General features: G+C 38.4%; 1 protein-coding gene across 1 annotated transcript in view; it reads left to right on the plus strand.

Annotated features, from left to right (window-relative positions):
- Positions 1-2234: 2234 nt before the first annotated feature.
- atxn7l1 (ataxin 7-like 1) overlaps positions 2235-18390 on the plus strand; it is a 95788-nt gene continuing 79632 nt past the window's right edge. Inside the window, exons 1-2 of the mRNA XM_034163009.1 lie at positions 2235-2408; positions 13887-13991. The gene's annotated coding sequence lies outside the window, so the exon portion shown is untranslated. The remainder of the gene's footprint in view (positions 2409-13886; positions 13992-18390) is intronic.

The following is an 18390-nucleotide window of genomic DNA, read 5'->3' on the forward strand; positions in this document are numbered from 1 at the left end:
GAATATGAGCCCTTAAAATATGTGTGTGGCTTCATTTCACATTTCATTTACATTTTTCATATTTTGTTGAACAACCAACGATTAACATAAACCGTCTTGCACCCTTATCCAATATCTTGCTGTTGAATATGAGTAACCACAAATTCATCAAAAAGTGGATGTATATTGATTTGATTACAGAAGCAATTCACTTCACTTAAAATGTAGATTGTTTTCAGCCGCAAGAGGGCGATGTAGTATCTTGATACGCTTGACCTACTTGGTCACTGAGAAATGGACCAATCATATTAAACCTCTCCGTTAAATTCAGTTTAGTCCTGAAATCAAGTTTAAAGTTTTTACTTCCTTAGCATCCTTTGTTTTAGATGATTGTACAATATTTAAAGATTTTTATTTTTTGCTGTTTGCAGTGCAAACACCTACAAAATACAACCACAAATTAAAATCCTTTTACATTATAAGAGACTTTACTTGGGTAGTGGACTTTGATGTACCATATGTTATGATTTGGTGCAAAGAAAATTGAACTAAGACATAAGTCATAATATTAGACCAATAATTAAAAGATACAATCATAATTGCAAGGTACAAAGTTGCAATTATGAGATACTGAGTCACAATGACTTCACAAATCATATTTTTCATATACATAAAACTCTTATAAAAAGATAGTCATATTTGCTTTTCCCCCTCCAAGTACTAAGATGTAATTAAGACATACTGAGTCATTACAAAAAAAAAAAAAAAAAAAAAAAAAATCAGTGGTAATTACAAAATAAGAATTTTAGACAATACATTGTAATATGTTCATAATTACCAGGCACAAGTTGTAATTAGATAGCATATCATAACCAAGAGATACTATGTTATAATTGTGAGATACTAAGTCATATCACAAGATATTGTCATAATTACTAGGTACTAAGAGATAAGGTTATACATTATATTGAGATCCTAGGTCATAATTATGAAATATTTTTTAAACAACTTGTAGTTTCAAGATAAAGACATATTTACCAGGTACAATATTGTAACTACAGTGTATTAACTCATACATACAAGGCACTAAGGCATGATTAAGCTACACAAGTAGGTTTTAGACAATAAATACAAATGACAAAATAGTCATAATTTCAAAGTACAAAATATTAATACAAGATGCTAAGTTATAACGAACTAGTACATCATAACTGATAAACAGCCTTTAATATTAGTCACTAAATCATAATTACAAGATGCTAAGTCGTATTTACAAGATACCAAGTCACATTTTGACATTAATTAATTCCAAGAAAAAAGTAAAAATTAACAAGCTGTGAAATCAAAATCATGATATACAGTTTAGTAACAGCTACTGGATATTAAGTCATAACTATGATATACAAAGTCAGAATATTTAGACAATAAATCCTAATTCAAACTATTTGAGTTGCAAGTCATAACATAATGCGTCATAATTATTAAATACTAAATTGTAACTGTTTGATACTAAGTCATAGTTCAATACTAGGTCAGAATTGTTTATAATTACCAGTTATGTTAACTGCAAAACTGTAATCATGACATACATTATAATTATTACATAAGTCATAACTACGAGATTTATCCTAGAATGTTCAGCTATATGTTGTAATAACAAGTTGTAATTACTTTTTTATCTTTGTTGAACAAAAATGTATCAGCAAACAAACAGTAAATGTACCACAATTAGTAAAACATTAAATAAAAGTTTGGTACCACCTTTTAAGAAAATAATTAAAAGAAAAGTTATATGTAAGGAAGAATAAACAACATAGAGTCGTAATTACATGTCAATTACAAATCAGTTTTTTATGACGTATTTTCTCGGAATACAGATAAAAAAACACGAGTGTGTGAATGAATGACTTGAATGAAGTTATTTTTTAAAAAGCGATAGTACATTTTTATTTTTTATTATATTTTTTGGGGGGGGGCGGTATTTGCATACGTAGCCAGAATGACGTAGTCGTTTTTTTTTAACGCCTCAAATAATCTACAACTACTGATTAAAACGGCCGTTTCTAACGATATTTTATGACGCACAAAACTGTTGCTGTCCCGCAGGGAATCGTTAATATACGCTTTCGGCTATTTCACGTGAACTTATGAACTCGTCCACAGCGGCCAACCTCTCTCAACCCTCCGACAGATGCCGAAATCGGGCGATGTTTACCGATGGTGACGTCAGCGTATTCGCCTCCCCCGCCTTCTCTCCCCTCCTGCTGTTGGCTGCGTGAGAAGCAGCGCAGAGAGAGAGAGAGAGAGAGAGAAGCAACAAGAAGGAAGAGCAATGGCGACACTGGATCGCCAAATACCAAGTCCGGATACCTTCCTTTGCGAGCTTCGGTCTTCTATCGTCTCTGCGGCTAAATTACGCTTTGTTGACAGTAAGTTCGCACGTCGGCCGCGCTGTTGTTTTCGCGGAAAACTGTGGGGAAGTGCGTGTGCGTGATGGTGCAACTGCCTGTGATTGAGTTGAGTAAAAAGCTCGTCCGCCGCGCACGCAGCGTCTGTCAAAGTAACTGTCACATACATTACAACCAGAATGCGTTATTAACGCGCGGCTGCTTTAACAGCGCGGCGCAGACGCGTGAGCGGCGGACTTTGTCGTCCTGACGCCCGCCAGTGACGATATTCCCCCTCCTCCTGTCCAAAGCTGCAAGTTTTGTTAGCTTTTGACAGCTTCGCTTGGGTTTACGGGGGCTAACCCGCTAATGCTAACCCCCGTAGCCAGCATGGCTCCACGCATGCCCCCCCTCAAAGTTTGTTATTAACGGTCCTGCCTGTTTCTGAGTGGCTCTTCGGTTTGTTCACACGCAGACTTCACCGCCAAAAACAGCGACGTGGAGCTCCGCTGCCTCGTAGAAGCGACGAATCTCAGTAAACAAGGTGAGGAAGTCACGAAAAACACACCGTGTTACAGACTGTTTTGTGACCCACCACATTCTGTGACCTAGCTACAGCAGCTAGCGCCCACCTGCTTATACTGTGTTTGTGGCAGCTAGTATCCCAACTATTGTGTCACAAAATATAATTGTACGCAGCAAAAGCAATTTTTTTAGTAACCTCTTTTTTGTATAATTAAGGTTTAATGTTTGTCACACCAAGTGGGGTGAAGGAATTTGTTAAATCTGACGTGTTTATAACGCTGGAATTGATCCTTGTCGTTTGATTGGTGGATTGTATGTCACGTGGTGTACCGTATTCTTATTTTGCATAATTAGTGTTTTTTTAATTGTATGCTGTAGGACATGTACTATCAATAGTGACTTTTCAATTATTTGCCCAGTTATATTGTAGAAAATAGTCTTGAATGATTTATGTAATTGTCTGTGTAATTTATATACATTTCGCTCTTTTGGACAACTCCACCACCTTAACCTAAAAGTGCGCCCATAACACGAAGAAGCTTTCTATAGCACGTGGACTTTGCCTTGATGGTGATATATTTGGGCAATTCTTGGGTCACAGAATTACAATGACAGCAAATTCTGGCCGATCGATTGTTCTTACTGTATATATGTTCCATTTTCACAGAGTGCAGAAACAAACGTTCATTTTGTCAGTTGTTGGTGTCGTTCGCCAGTGCGTTTTTCTGTTTGGTAATGGCATTATTTGCTACTAACTGTATTGTATCTCTGGAGCATGATGATCGACAAAGATCTGAGGAAAAGAGCTGAAAGTAGCGACGTCCCCATGATTGGTTGTAATGGTCAAAGTAGTTAGATTTCAGCTAGTCTATCATGATGTCATCTTAAATGGCCATGTATAGATGACATCACAGTCGGTGAGTGGTGGAAATTAAAGCCAGTTGTCTATCACGATGCCATCTACTGTAAGTGGGGCCATTTGAGATGCTGTGACATTATGCAAACGTTATGCCCATGAATAAAAATGCTCCTTATCGCGCACTGGAATATGTTATATAGGTCTTATATATCACTCAAAACTCAGATATCCATGGATCTGTGAGGAATCCTCTTTCCTGTTGTGCTGTTGTTCTGGTGTTGACTGACAACAAGTAAATGCCTGTGGTTAATACAGTCAGGCTAGCATTTTAACCTACATCTGCACCAGAACTGAGACACACAGGTATACACATGCCAAGACAACCTGGATGGTGTCACATGGAGTGACATGACATGATGTCGATCCAATAAGAAATCTGGTTAGGAATGTACTATTTAGTACGTGTTTGTAGAATACAAGCTTTCCTGACCCAATATCGGGATGTTCATGTGAAATTTTGGGAATGTTCAAACCCCAGAGTCATTGTGTGGCATCTGCAAAAAGGTCCACCCCCCTCCAAAGGGACTGTACATTTCCTAAATTTGTTGTTGCTTGGAATAGTCTCCTTTTCATAACTTAGATTTGGTATATATATTTTTAATAATATGATTAAGGATTCTACGGTATTGCTGCTTGGAAAATCAATGATGCCTGACATCTGTTTGTCCAAATTCTAGGAAACAAAATGATTGTGTAGTAGAATAAACGTGAACATTAGAATTTATTATTATTATTTTAATATAAAAAGTACAGTTTTTTTGTTCTTGGTTTTTTCCCAAAAAAGTTTATATAGTTGAGTTGTTTGAATTTGAAACTGATCGTAGGTGTGCTGAAGTAAATTCAAGACATTTAGTGTGGGTAGGAAGTGGACAGGCAATGTTTAAGGGGAATGTTCAAATAGAAAAGTGGATATTTGCACATATTCCACCTATTGTCGTTTTGGAGAGCGTGAGCCTTTGGAATCCTAAATGGAGCTGATCCAACTGCATGTCCTCCCTTTAGATTTTGTAAGGGATGTTTTGTTGCTATGTGACAGAGTGCTGTCGCTCCAAGCAAATGTGTTTATATTGATCCGTAGCAGTCAGGAACGGGTTGCCTTTCGCACAGGTCAGTTCTCCGACCACTGATCTACCACACCCCTTTTAAGATAAATTAAAGTATTTACACATGAGGTTCAGTTCTGCTTTTGAAGCAGAGGGATTTCTTCTTTAGGTGTCCTATGTGATCTGGAAATTAATGTGTTTAATCAAGCAAGGTTGTAGGTCTTTCATTTGAAGAACTTTGTCCTATCAAAGTATCATTGTGGAAGAATTTGGCAGAAAGTCTTAAGGAGAGTACAGAGTGAATTTATTGAATTGAGCACAGATACCTGGAAAGTCAGAATTGTGTTTCAACATTACCTGTGGGTAAACAAAAACTGTGTAGCTCCATATTGTCTGGATATGTAACCTATTATCAGCAACCGTCAACACCTAATAAATGGGGAGGTGATGTCTGGTGCAGTGGTTCTCAAGTACTACCCACTCTGATTGAAAATGAATGACAGCTGTTTGCTTTGCCGCTGTCTCTTGGAGCTAATGTGTCCAAGGGGTGATGGGGTCCCAACAATGCTTGACAGCATTGTAAACAGTGCCATTTTTTAAAATGTTTGAATTTTTATGACTTAAAAAAGAATTCAGCTTTCTTTAAACATTTCTGAAATTCTCCTCTTTAAACTCACAGTAAAAACTAATATGGACACTGTGACATAAATGAAATAAAAATCTAAAAGCCAAAACAATAGTGTACATGAGTATGGACACCTTTCAATATAATGCAACTAAATAATCACTTTTACAGCTAGTTTTCTTGGCATTGGTCACGGGATGGATAAATAAACATTTATTTCTAAGTCACTCAATGTGTCTTGGACTTATTCACCATCAGTTATTAAGAAATACAAATTAGACTTTTTTGTCACAAACAATTAAAACAAGTAAAAGCTCAAGGGGATCACAAACTTTTTCACATAACTGCAGGCGATTCTCTCTCAAGCTTTTGTGCTGTTGTCACTTCCAAGGATGGGAGCTGTTGCTTTAGGCAAAAAAAGGGAAAAAATAAACAAACAAAAACGTCTTGTCTCTGTTTTGCAGAGCCGAAGCTGGCTTCTTATTTTGTTCAACCAGCAGAGCAGCTCCCTGATGTTTTCAGTGTACAGTGATGAACAGATCAGAGAGCCAGTTCTCACGTTTGACAAGCTGAAACGAGAGTATTTGGGGTTTTACTTGAAAATGAACAAACAGATCCAGGTCGTGTTGTAAGTGAGAGCGTTGTTGATCTCTGTGGTCAGGGGCGGATGAGTCTGAGTGTGTGGTATTTATCATCGTGAGGTTGCCTTTAAGCTCTTTTTTTTTTTTTTTTTGAAAATACAGCTGATGTGGAATGCAAGCGGAGGAAGTTATGGAATGTGGAACGCTGCCCTTAAGGAAAGGTTGATGCTTTTATCCCCCACCGCCCCCAGGGAGAACACCAGAGGAGTTCCTCCACACGTAACCGTTTATAAATATCACGGGCAGCACGCGTTCCACGGTAACACGCTTGAGTCATCCCTACAAGTTTGAGCGCGCTACAGTCTGGGGGAAACTCTTCTCACCCTCACTGGTCAAATACCAGACCCACTCCCATGCTCGCTCGCTCGCTTGCTCACATGCCTCATTTTCCTCCGCGAGCCAGACTAAAGCGGCATTTACCGATTTGCTGATGCGTTGTCAGCATGACACCATGGCGTGCAGACAGAGACGAGCCAGGGAACTACACAAGGAAAGGCGTAAAATGCTTTATTTGCATGCACACATCATGGAAAAGTAACGGATTTAAGCTTGATCGCTTAATAGCTTCAAACGCTCATGCACACGGACACTCTAGCCAGGTTGGCAGTAATTGGAGTGTTGTGGATTGGAGGGTGTGATTGGTTTAGGAGTAATTCTGTCACTCTGTCGCTTCTGTAGCACACATGCACACGGAGAAATAATGGGACCTGTGGTGTTAGCTTTGAAGCTACTGCTGTTAGCTGACTACAAATAGAACTTAACGCACTGTGTAGAAAACTGCAGGAACCTCTTATCTATGATACAACAGAATTTTTTCCAGAATGAGATTGGATGCATGTATCATTACTCTTAATGGATTCTGTAATAGAAAAAAGCTCATTAATAGTAGGCATGAGGCAATTACCAGTTTCAATTGCAAATACTTCCTGTTGAATGGAGTTCCAGAAACAAATCTGACATTATTTCCAAGTGGATCAGTTTGTGAGCTTTGCATAGCTACAATCCAAGCATCGTGACCGATGGAGGGTTGGGAATAAAACATAAAAGCAGACAACCTCAGCTTGCAGAGGAAGGCCACCTAATGCGCAAAGCACATTTTTTGAAGAGTGACTGAAACGGGAGGAAAAAATGTGACACCACCCACAGCTTCTTACTGAATGCAAGATCATGTTTATTTGAGATTAGCTTCATCAAGAACAAGGCAAGGAGCTGCAACAGAAAAATGAGGGCTCTAAATTTTGTAGCCTCACTCACAAGGCGAACTAGAAAGTGAACCTTAAGTAAATGGTTGCTTGTTTTTTCTGTGTCACTATGGACAGAATTCAGTTTAAAAAAAACACTTTCAGAGTCAACAAGTTGAACAAAATGCGGTAAGCTCAGCTCAGATTTTTTGTTAGGAGAGAAATGGCGAACAGTGACGATGTACCGTTGGACTAAAATGCCAGCTTGTTAAAATGATGCTTTAAATTTCACATTAAAAATCTTGTCTGAGCACTGTGAGATTTTTTTACATTAAAAACTTTTATTGTGAAGTAAGTCAATCAACAATAGCGTTATGGATCTTACTTCAATACCTGCACCAAAAGAATTTCAATTACAGAATTTAAAATGCATATATACATATGCTGAAAATGTTTACAATCTGAAGTTTGTTGCATTTTAGCCTAATTGTTCATTCCCATAATTTACCTGGCAGGAGTTGACATTGTCGTACCTGATGTACTACTCTTAATTATAAATCCTTTTTTTTTTTTTTTTTTTTTTTTTTTTTGTCGGCTTAAGCTTTTTTGAAATGATTTTCACACTGGCAAACATTGAAGTAAACACTTTGCCGTCGAGAAACGTCCTAAGAACCTTTTTGATGTCTAAAATTTTAGCCTAGCTTTGTATTTGGGACTTTCTACAACAAATGGAAAGAATTGCAATGTGTGATGTTGCAGACGTCTGACATTTGCTGACTCTGGGGTACATGTTGTACAGTGTGTGTAGCTCTCGGGTAGAACTGTTTGGTTGTAACAGTCAAGTGTCTTGTAACTTGATGGTGGACTTGTGTAAAGCAGTCATGGAACTGTTTGTTATTGAGAAGTGATGCCTCCCTTCCAGATTTCAGCAGTCAGAAGTTTTATTTTATTTGTATAAAGTGTTGAGGTAATAAAAGTTCTGTTGCCAAGCATTTTATCTTGGTCTTAAATTTCTAACTGACCAATGCAAAGTTGATTTACTTATTACTTGAGGAGATCTTGGCGTATTTTTTTTGGTTGTCTTTTTTTTTTTTTCTCTCACCTGTCACTCATTTGGTTGTCACTACTTGCATTTGGCTTGACACACAGACACAGTGCAGGCTGCAGAAAATAGGCTCCACACTACGTTTTGCATTTGCTTTGGCACATGCAAAGGAAATTGTATTCACTCCGTTCTCAGACTGTCTCGTTGTTAGTGTGACATGTGGAGTTTGCCAAAAAACAAAAAAAAGCAAGTCTTTTTCCTCCCCTAGAGCAACAATTTTGGTTGGTTTAGCAGGGCCTTGTTGATGCTCCATTAACACGAAAGTGTGCCTATTCCCCGGAAACACTCACAGGAAAAAGTACAAAATGTGGCGATGCAGGCAGAGAAAGAAACCGCTTGGCAGGCAGAAGAAACCTGCCAGCAGCGCTCCCAGTTTCTCTGCACAAGTGCTCACATTACTTTATTATTAATTCTTTCCACTTAACAGCCTGCTGGCTGCAGTGACGATGTTTAAAGGAAGCTTTATTCCTTAACACAGTCATGCATTTTTAGTAGTTTTGCTTACGGATCTGCTCACACGGTTGTTTTATGGAGTCCAATATTAAAAAAGTCACAATTTTATTTGCAGAAGAATAAGGAAAAAAAATTACTGGGATAACTGTATTTCCTATAATTGCCTCAGAGAAGGATGTAGTACAGCAGATAACTGTAAGAATAGTTCAGATCCGGTTACAAGCACCAAAATTAGACTGTGTATACCTTTTGGTACATATTGTAGAAAAAATAACGTTAGTCATTTGAATTTTCAATAGGGGACCAAGTAGGGGTCAATTAAAGTAACTGCATAGGGATAAAAAAATGTTCCATCATACTGAAAGCTATACCCACAGTATGTGTCTGATCGTAAGATTTCAAAAAGGTATAGTTTGGACTATAACTGAATGTTCTGGAGTTATGGGGTAAAAACAGCAAGAATGGTGACAAAGGTCAGTTTCAGTTTGTACAGGGGTCAAAAGTTAAAGTTGCTCCAGTTTTGATAAAACGTGGTGCAAATTATTGGTTGAACTAATAGGATAACAAATGGAATAGTTCTGACTGTGTTGAATGTTTGGTCTCCAAAGTGAAGGTCAAACAATGTCGCCGTCCATTGGATTCTATGACATGTGACTTATGTTACCCTGTAACATGATAACTAAGCACGACACATGGTGCAAACTATTCCTTTTTAAAATCCTACTAACTCAACCAATAATTTACTCATGTTTTTACCATAATTCGGAACAACTTTAACTTTTGACCCCTGTACAAACTGAAAGTGACCTTTGTCACCATGCTTGCTGTTTTTACCCCATAACTCCAGAACATTCAGTTATAGATAGTCCAAACTATACCTTTTTGGAATTGTTATGATCAGACACATAATGTGGTATAGCTTTCAGTATGATTGGAACATTTTTTTTTTTTTATCCCTATGCAGTTCTTTAATTGACCCCTACTTGGCCCCCTATTGAAAATTCAAATGGCTAACGTTATTTTTTCTAAAATATGTACCAAAAGGTATACACAGTCAACTTTGGTGCTTGTAACCAGATTTGAAGGATTCCTCTGCAAATATTCTGTTATCTGCTGCACTATTGTCAGAAACCAGCCATAGGTCAGATTTGATGGCAGTATTATTCAAATGGCGTTCAGGGTTTCGTGCATTTGAAGCCATCTGCTCTTTCACATTAGTACTGTTAAGTACCATTGAGGCCAAGCTAATATTAACTTGGCCTTGCTTTAATTCAGTGACATTACACAGTACTTACTGATTCACTGCTCTTTTTCAGCAAAATCAAAAGACGAGCAACAAACCGTGTTCGCTAGTGATCATGACACCTGCAGCGTGCATGGGTGTCATTGAGGACTGCCCACGCGCGTGCACGGCGTAGCTGGTGTATAATGCGCTACCCAATGACCTCAGCAGATCCTTGTCCAATTCCATTCCTCCTTCTCACTCATGACAACTCATCAGCAACGTTGGGTCATGATGACACGCATCTGCACACATACACCCACACGGTGTGGTTTAACACCCCCCCGACATTTGAGCTTAGACAAACGGAGGCTCATGTCTGCAGAAATCCCACCTCTCCTCTGTGAGTCTGTATTAACTTCCATGCTAATAAATGCCATGAGTTCTGTCAGCTTGACTGAAGACAGGAAGATCAAGTTCTCAGCTTGTAGCCATTGCTGTTTTCTTTTGGATGTTTGTTTTTCCTCAGTAATTATGTTAATGTTGAATTTTTGGGGTGGGGAGGATCAGCCGAGTTGCTTTTTCCTCTTGAAGTGTCTCAATTGTCGTGGAACTGGTCAAGAGAGGAAGAAGTACTCAGTGTGGAGTTTATTTCTATGTAAAACAGCAGAGCTTAGCTGGTGCATGAGGTGGCACGACAAGCACGGGATATACTGTACTGCTTTGTTCACAATAGAGCTGAAACAACTAATCGAGTTAATCGATTAAATCGATTATTAAAACTAGTTGTCAACTAATTTAGTCATCGATTAGTTGCTAAATAACTTTGTTTTACCGCAAATGTTTTGTTTTTTCCATATAATCAACCGAGCTTTGCTTTGAATCTTGAACCAATGAAGGAGTGCTTCGAGCTGCTGTTCGTTGGTTTCACTTGTTTTATTGTCGCTTTATCTTAATTTTTCCCCACTAAAACCCTAAAGAGCATATGTCTGTGAGGAATATTTATCTTTTTCATGTTAAACTGACCTGTTATGGTCTTCTGAAACAGTTGATAGATGTATTTATGCTAATGCCGATGCTAATGCGTTAGCATGTCTATGGCGTTTTCAATATTAAAGTTAGCGTTAAGCTGCTGGCATTTCAGCATGTTTGTGCATTGTTTTCTGTATAATAATTAATGGCTCAGTGTTTGTTGTCGTAAAAGAGTCAAATGTATTACAAATTATAATATTTTTAATTTATTTTTATTTATATATTAATAATAATAGCAACAATAATAATAGTAATAATAACTAATAATGCTACAATACAATTTCAGAGGAGACATGAGTCACATGTGTCATTGTGAAATGACCACATAGTTTACAAAGTTATACAGAGAATGTTGCACATATAATGAGTCAGGCTACAGTTTTTGATTTAGATTTTATGGTTAACTGGTTATGTTACTTGCTCATTTGCAGCAACAAAAATGCCTCTTTTTTCACCATATAGTTTATAACATTTATATGTTTCAATGTTGTTTGATGGCAACTCAGCACTTTGATAAAGCAATGCTATTTGAAATAATTATTTTTGTTCTTTATTATAAACCGTTTTATTCTTTATTATTTTATATTTCAACAGCCAAGGGACATTTGACAATTTGTTGATTTTCAAGTATTTAAGTTTTCCAAATAATGTTCTGTTGTTAAATAAAGTGATGGAAGGAGAGAAAATTGTTTCCTTGGCACATTTTTAAAAAAATTCCCCGCTTATCTGATTAAGCATGTCGAAACCCCATCAGATTAATCGATTAAACCTAATTCACAACTTGGCATCCAGTTTACACGCCACATACAGAAGTAGTTATTCTGAGGCATCGTGAGCCGTATTCAAGCTAAAATGAGGTATTCCAGCCGAATGTCCCGTGATGTGCTCCTCAGCAGAACCTGAGCAGTCCAGTGGCCGTAGTAGCATAGAGTTGTGTTGCAGAGCACAGAAAAAAATTCTGAGATATCAAGAAGAGTTTGCCTGCCTGGAGTTATGCAAAGGCATGCCGTGGGCTCTGACTCTGGGGAAAAAAATGACTTTTTGTAACTGACTTTTTTGGGTGGTAGTAGTGGGGCTTAAAAATTCCCCCCAAGAAAAGAAGAAAATTTATTTGCACCCACATTATCTCATTCACATTACTGCTGCGTTTAGTACAGGAAATGACATCACACATGGTCGACCACAGCTAGAGAGTATTATGATGGTTAGGCGCTGAGTCAAATGGAATTGGTTTGTAGGTTTCCCTCATCTGATCAGGATCGGAAATACTTCACTGATCCCTGAATGGACATTGTTACATTTGCTGTAACATAGATAATATTAAAGGAAAAAATAGAAATGAGAATAAGAAAAATAAGATCATGTAAAATATGGATTTGCATTAGTATCTTGAAGTGAAGGCACGTGTTGGTGTGGAAAGTGTAAAAATGCGTGACATTCATTTTGATTTGGCATGTTGTTGAAAGTGAAACTGGGGCAAAGACATTGTTGGGGGGGGTCCCCACCTCAGCTACTCAGCTGCTGCTGACTTTGGTTTTTGGGGTTTGTCCACCCCTTCCAATGTCAGTTAATTTCTTTTTTTTTTTTTTAAACAGATTAGAAATGTTTTTTTGGGGGAAAATTTTCTTAAGAGCTGAATTACAGCCACCTTTCTCATCTAAAAAAAAAAAAACAGACCTTCACTGTAAAAAAAATTCCCTTATTTTTTACGGAAAAATCCTGGTAGCTGTGGTTACCAGGAGAATTCTGTAAAAATTGCGGTAAATGTGTAAATTATTTTACATAAACTATGTAAATTTTACAGAGTAAACCTGTTGTAATTTTATTGTCTATTTAGAAGATAAAATCTCTGCGAAACGGCCACCTCATGTTTTATTTTCCTCTAAATGTAGTTTAAACAGACACATCACCTCTTGTTTCAAACCCTTAATTATCAGTATGTTACTGTATTTGTGAAAATTCTCATCTGTAAAATCTAACAGTTTTTGGTGTTACCGTTTTTTCTGTTTTTAAACTACCGTCATTTGTAGATTCTACAATGGTATATGATTATTTTGACATATTTGTACTGTTAAATTCACAGTACAGTTCCACATTTTACACATTATTGCTGTAAAGTAAACACCACTCCATTGTTTTTCATTTAACAATTTGTTTATGTTGTGGATTCACGGGATTTCACCATTTTTTCACTTATCACTTTGTTTACAGTGTATGAAGCTCTCAGTGTTGGTGCTCTATATTGGTGTTAATGGAAACATGTAGACAAGCACCGTGTGAGAAATTTGTATTTTTGAAGATGAGTCATGGGCATGATTTTTTATTGGTTAAAGGCACGAGGCATAGGCATGAGATTTCCCCATCAGTCATGGGTGTCACAGTTTGTGATGGACGATTTGCTGAAATTTCCACCAAACGTGTACATTGACATGAAGCGCGGTCATTTTTGATGCCATTGCTGACAATATTGCCAATAAAGATGCACCTTATCTAGTACTGGGATATGCTACACAGGTCCCTTCTATCAGTTGCTGTAGCTGCTTGAGGACATTCGTCTCACACAGACTCTATCGAAACTAATAAATAGAATTTTGGCTTTTTGACTGAATCTGATCTTTTCAATTTTTTGAAACTTGCTTGCAAAATAAGCTGCAGTAAATCAGACCATTAGCTCTCACTGACTTGTTTTAATGTCTGCTTCAGTGATAGATGTATCTTCACCCGCTCTTGTCTCTTTTCTAATTTGTGGTCTGTCCGCTGGATGTCTGTTTCAGAGATGCACGTCTGCAGCCTGTTTTCCGCGCTGGAGGATTTTCATCTTGTTGTCTGCCATGTCTGCAATCAGGTGGTCACTCCTCAGGGCGGCCTTGGACACGATGGTAAGAAACTCGCTCCTGCACCACAGAAAAGAGATGATCACGGGTTGCCTCGGATCTGATGGCCAGAGACCCGGTGTGACCTGTGCCAGATTGGGCCTCAATATCACTTTGTATTTTGGGGTCTGAGTTGGGTGGCGCTCTGTTGCCGTGAGATCTGTGTATGTTTAATTGACTCGAGGATTGGAGCGTGCTGCACACGGACAGCTGAGAGCGCAGGGTCCTCGCCTGAACGAAAAAGAAGAGAGGAATATTTCAGCGAGGAGGAGAGGTGTGGATCTGGATGCGAGCGCATCGTCTTGAACGACACGTGCAAGGAGAACAAGCTGCTTCAGTTCCGCACGAAGCGTCACAAAGCTTTTTCTGGCTCGAGAATTAAGTCATTGTCAAATGTTGTCGAGCCAACGATAACACGAAGAAGCTGATCCTTTTTTCTAAATGCCACCTCTGCCATTCCTCTTCCTCCCCAGACCTCCAGTCACCCGCGTCGACCGGCGCAAGCAGTGATATACGTGGTAAAAATGTCACTGTTTGATTTTTAAGCAGATAGTCAGATTTTCTATGTTTGTAACACTGTTCACTGTGGCAACCCACTGGTCAGCAATTTTACCTTCATTTGAAGGCTGGCAAGTACATTCCCAAAATAGATCGCCAGTCAGTGACTTGAATTTCTCATCTTGCCAGAGATTGCCCGTACGTTTTCAGGTTATCATCTGTAGGCCCTTAGTACAGGTTCAGTTGTGAGTTTGATTATGCCGGTTGAGGTAAAAGAAGGTGATCAGGGTCACAAAATCTGTGAATAAATCGTGTTGTTCACATTTTATCGGCAAATTATGTACCTGATAAGTTAATTGAGAGTCAAAATCAGTATAATGTTGGCTACCACAACCGTGCCTGGATGGTACATGCACTATCACAAGGATACTGCTGACAGAAAGAAACCACACAAATGTAATCACTTTGTATTATATAACTAGAGTGGCGCATTCATAGAGCGCAAACCTCCGCCAACACTACCGTATTTTCCGCACCATAAGGCGCACCTAAAAGCCTTAAATTTTCACAAAAATACGGCCGTGCGCCCTATAATCCGGTGCGCCTTATTTGCGCACCTGAATTCCAAAATCTGTAAAACGACCGACGTTGTCTTTGAACGTCGGAATACGGACCATTCCCGCTGACACAGGGACGTAATACGTAAAGTACGTACACTGGTAGCGTAGAGTACATACCCTGGCAGCGATAAACCAATCGGAGAACATTACGTAATATGTAAAGTACGTACGCTGGTAGCGTAGAGTACGTACGCTGCCAGCGATAACCAATCAGAGAAGAGTCTGTGGTACGTACACTTACCTCTGCCACTCCTCCGGTAGTTACCGTATACTACAGGTATCTTGCAAAACAACATTTGTTTGTCTAAGGACCCCCGAAAATAGCACCAGCGAAGAGACATGCTTACGAGGCAGAATTCAAACTGCAGGCTATCAGTTACGCGGTTGTTCATGGGAATAGAGCAGCTGCAAGAGGAAACAAGAAAATGAACTGTGCCGAGTTAAAAAGACCAAACAGAGTTTCCGCGGAAACAAAGCGAGGTGGCCACAGCTAGAAGACCAACTCAAGCAATGGGTCATTGAACAAAGAACAGCGGGAGCAGCGTCTCTAAAGTCACCATTCGACTGAAGGCAAAAGCGACAGCAATGATGAGAGGGAAGATGAGCGGGAACCTGGCGTGTTTGATGGCGAAATTGCCAGCTGTTCAATTCAGACACAAAAGATGAGGACTTCGATGGATTTGTGACAGAAACATAATAAAAATAATGTGAGTACAATATTGTTAAATACCGGTAGTTCAGAATTGTTAAAAAGTTCAAATAAACTCACCGTTTTAGCGTGTGCCTTTTGTAAGGGTTAAGTACCCGCTAATTGAGGCCGCACTTTATAATCCGGTGCGCCTTTTGTAAGGGTTAAGTACCCGCTAATTGAGGGCGTGCCTTATAATCCGGTGCGCCTTATGGTGCAGAAAATACGGTAGTTTCCAATTCCGCAAATTTTTCCCTTGGAAAAAAATTTCAAGCTCAAAGTCCTGTTAGAAGTGGATTTTCATAAACGAAATTAGATGTGATCAAATGTCAGGAGGATGTATTTAGTTCTTGCACTTGAATCAAAGTTTTTTTTTTGTGGTGCTGTCAGGGGTTGGTTTTTTTTTTCAACTTTCAACAAAATCTGTAATCTGGATCAGATCCAGATCAAACCTTGTCAGATCATAGTGAGTGCCAATCCACACTTCAATTTCAAATATGAGAGTGATTGGAGCACGTTTGATTAAGATATAATGTAAAATATACATTAAATGGGGTTTTCAAAGTTAAATTTACATGCCCACAAACTCTGTAATCTGGATCAGATCTGGATCAAACCTTGTCAGATCATAGTGAGTGCCAATCCACACTTCAGTTTCAAATATGAGAGTGATTGGAGCACGTTTGATTAAGATATAATGTAAAATATACATTAAATGGGGTTTTCAAAGTTAAATTTACATGCCCACAAAATCTGTAATCTGGATCAGATCTGGATCAAACCTTGTCAGATCATAGTGAGTGCCAATCCACACTTCACTTTAAAATATGAGAGTTATTGGGGCACGTTTGATTAAGATATAATGTAAAATATACATTAAATGGGGTTTTCAAAGTTAAATTTACATGGCCACAAAATCTGTAATCTGGATCAGATCTGGATCAAACCTTGTCAGATCATACTGAGTGCCAGTCCACACTTCACTTTCAAATATGAGTTATTGGGACATGTTTGATTAAGATATAATGTAAAATATACATTAAATGGGGTTTTCAAAGTTAAATTTACATGCCCACAAAATCTGTAATCTGGATCAGATCCGTATCAAACTTTGTCAGTTCCTAAAGGATACCATCCTACATAAAGTTCCCAAATATGAAAGAAATTTGATCTTTTTTGACTGAGTTCAATGTTAAAGGATAGGGATTTTTTCCAATATTTTTCCTGACTTTGACCTTTGACCTATGACCTTTAAAATTGAATCAGTTCTTGCCTATCAAGACATGAATCCTGTATAAACATTTCATAAAGATATAGGAAAAATTGTGGGTTACAGGCTGTTCACAAACAAAGAAACAGGGACAAAAACATAACCGGGCAGAGGTAATGAATCACAGTGGATGTTGTAGCAGCATGTGAACAGTAATATAATGTTTTTCAAAGGTACGCGCTGGTGTATCGCTGTTACGTCTGTCCCTGTAGGCCCATACAACGCAGAACAAGGCCCATTCATGCAGTAATGAGTGGGCTTTTGGCCCACTGTGCAATTTATCCACAAACACCGCTGTCTTAAAATCTTCAGGCATTCTGCATTTTAATTAATTTATCTCCATCTGAGTTTGCACAGGAATCCTACAGGTTGTTTTCGGCTCTTTTCTAAACCTTTGGACCTTTTAACTTAAACCCACAGTGACAAATCACCAATCTCGCACATTACATTAAAAATACATATTGATACTCAAATACCTCAAGAGTGCTTGCAGCTGTCACAAAGGCTTTGAAGAAATATGCATGTAACCACACCCAGAAGCACGCAGAGCAACACAATACATTAAAGTAATCCCCGCAGGACACACACACAGACAGACAAAAGACCATCAAACATGCTGATATTTGTGGAGATACCACTAAATAATTCACAGAATAACAAGTACAGATTTGTGTCTCAGACTTTATATCCATTGAGTTAATATTTTAACATGTCAGTTAAGGGAATGCTTATCTGGGCTGTTAATCTAATGTTGAGCTGCTTATTTTCATTTAGAAAAATGGTCAAGTACAAGGTAGATACAAGCCAATTTGTTTAAATCGTCGGAAATGTGTTATTTCTTTCTCTCTTGGAAGATACTTAACCCTCTGAGTCCGACGCCGTCATATACCACGGCTGGGACCAAGCTTTACTAAATTATGAATAACTTTTTAATGATATGAGATAGAAACTTACTCTTTTTTTCTTTTCTTTTTTTTTTTTTTTGCTGAAATGTTAACTCCATGGACTTTCAATCCACCGTCAGCCATCTTTGTACTCCTCATAGAAGCTGTGTGATGACGTGCGCAATATGAGTGTCCAGTCGGAATTGGTTCACTGTCACATGGTTTTCCAAAATCCAATTGTAGGGCAGATTTACCTCACGTGATAAACCAAAGATCGTTTTCAGGAGTGATATCTTACTAGTTGGCCCATTTGAATAGCCCCCTAACTTCTCCAATGCCCCCTGCGTCATTACGCACAGTGAAAGTGAAAGCAGACGGAGAGCCTCGCATGACAATCTCTCATGCTCAAACAAAGAGTGTGTAACTATCAGGATTGCTCCACTAG

Source organism: Thalassophryne amazonica, chromosome 22, assembly GCF_902500255.1.
Source record: "Thalassophryne amazonica chromosome 22, fThaAma1.1, whole genome shotgun sequence".
Lineage (NCBI taxonomy): Eukaryota > Metazoa > Chordata > Actinopteri > Batrachoidiformes > Batrachoididae > Thalassophryne > Thalassophryne amazonica.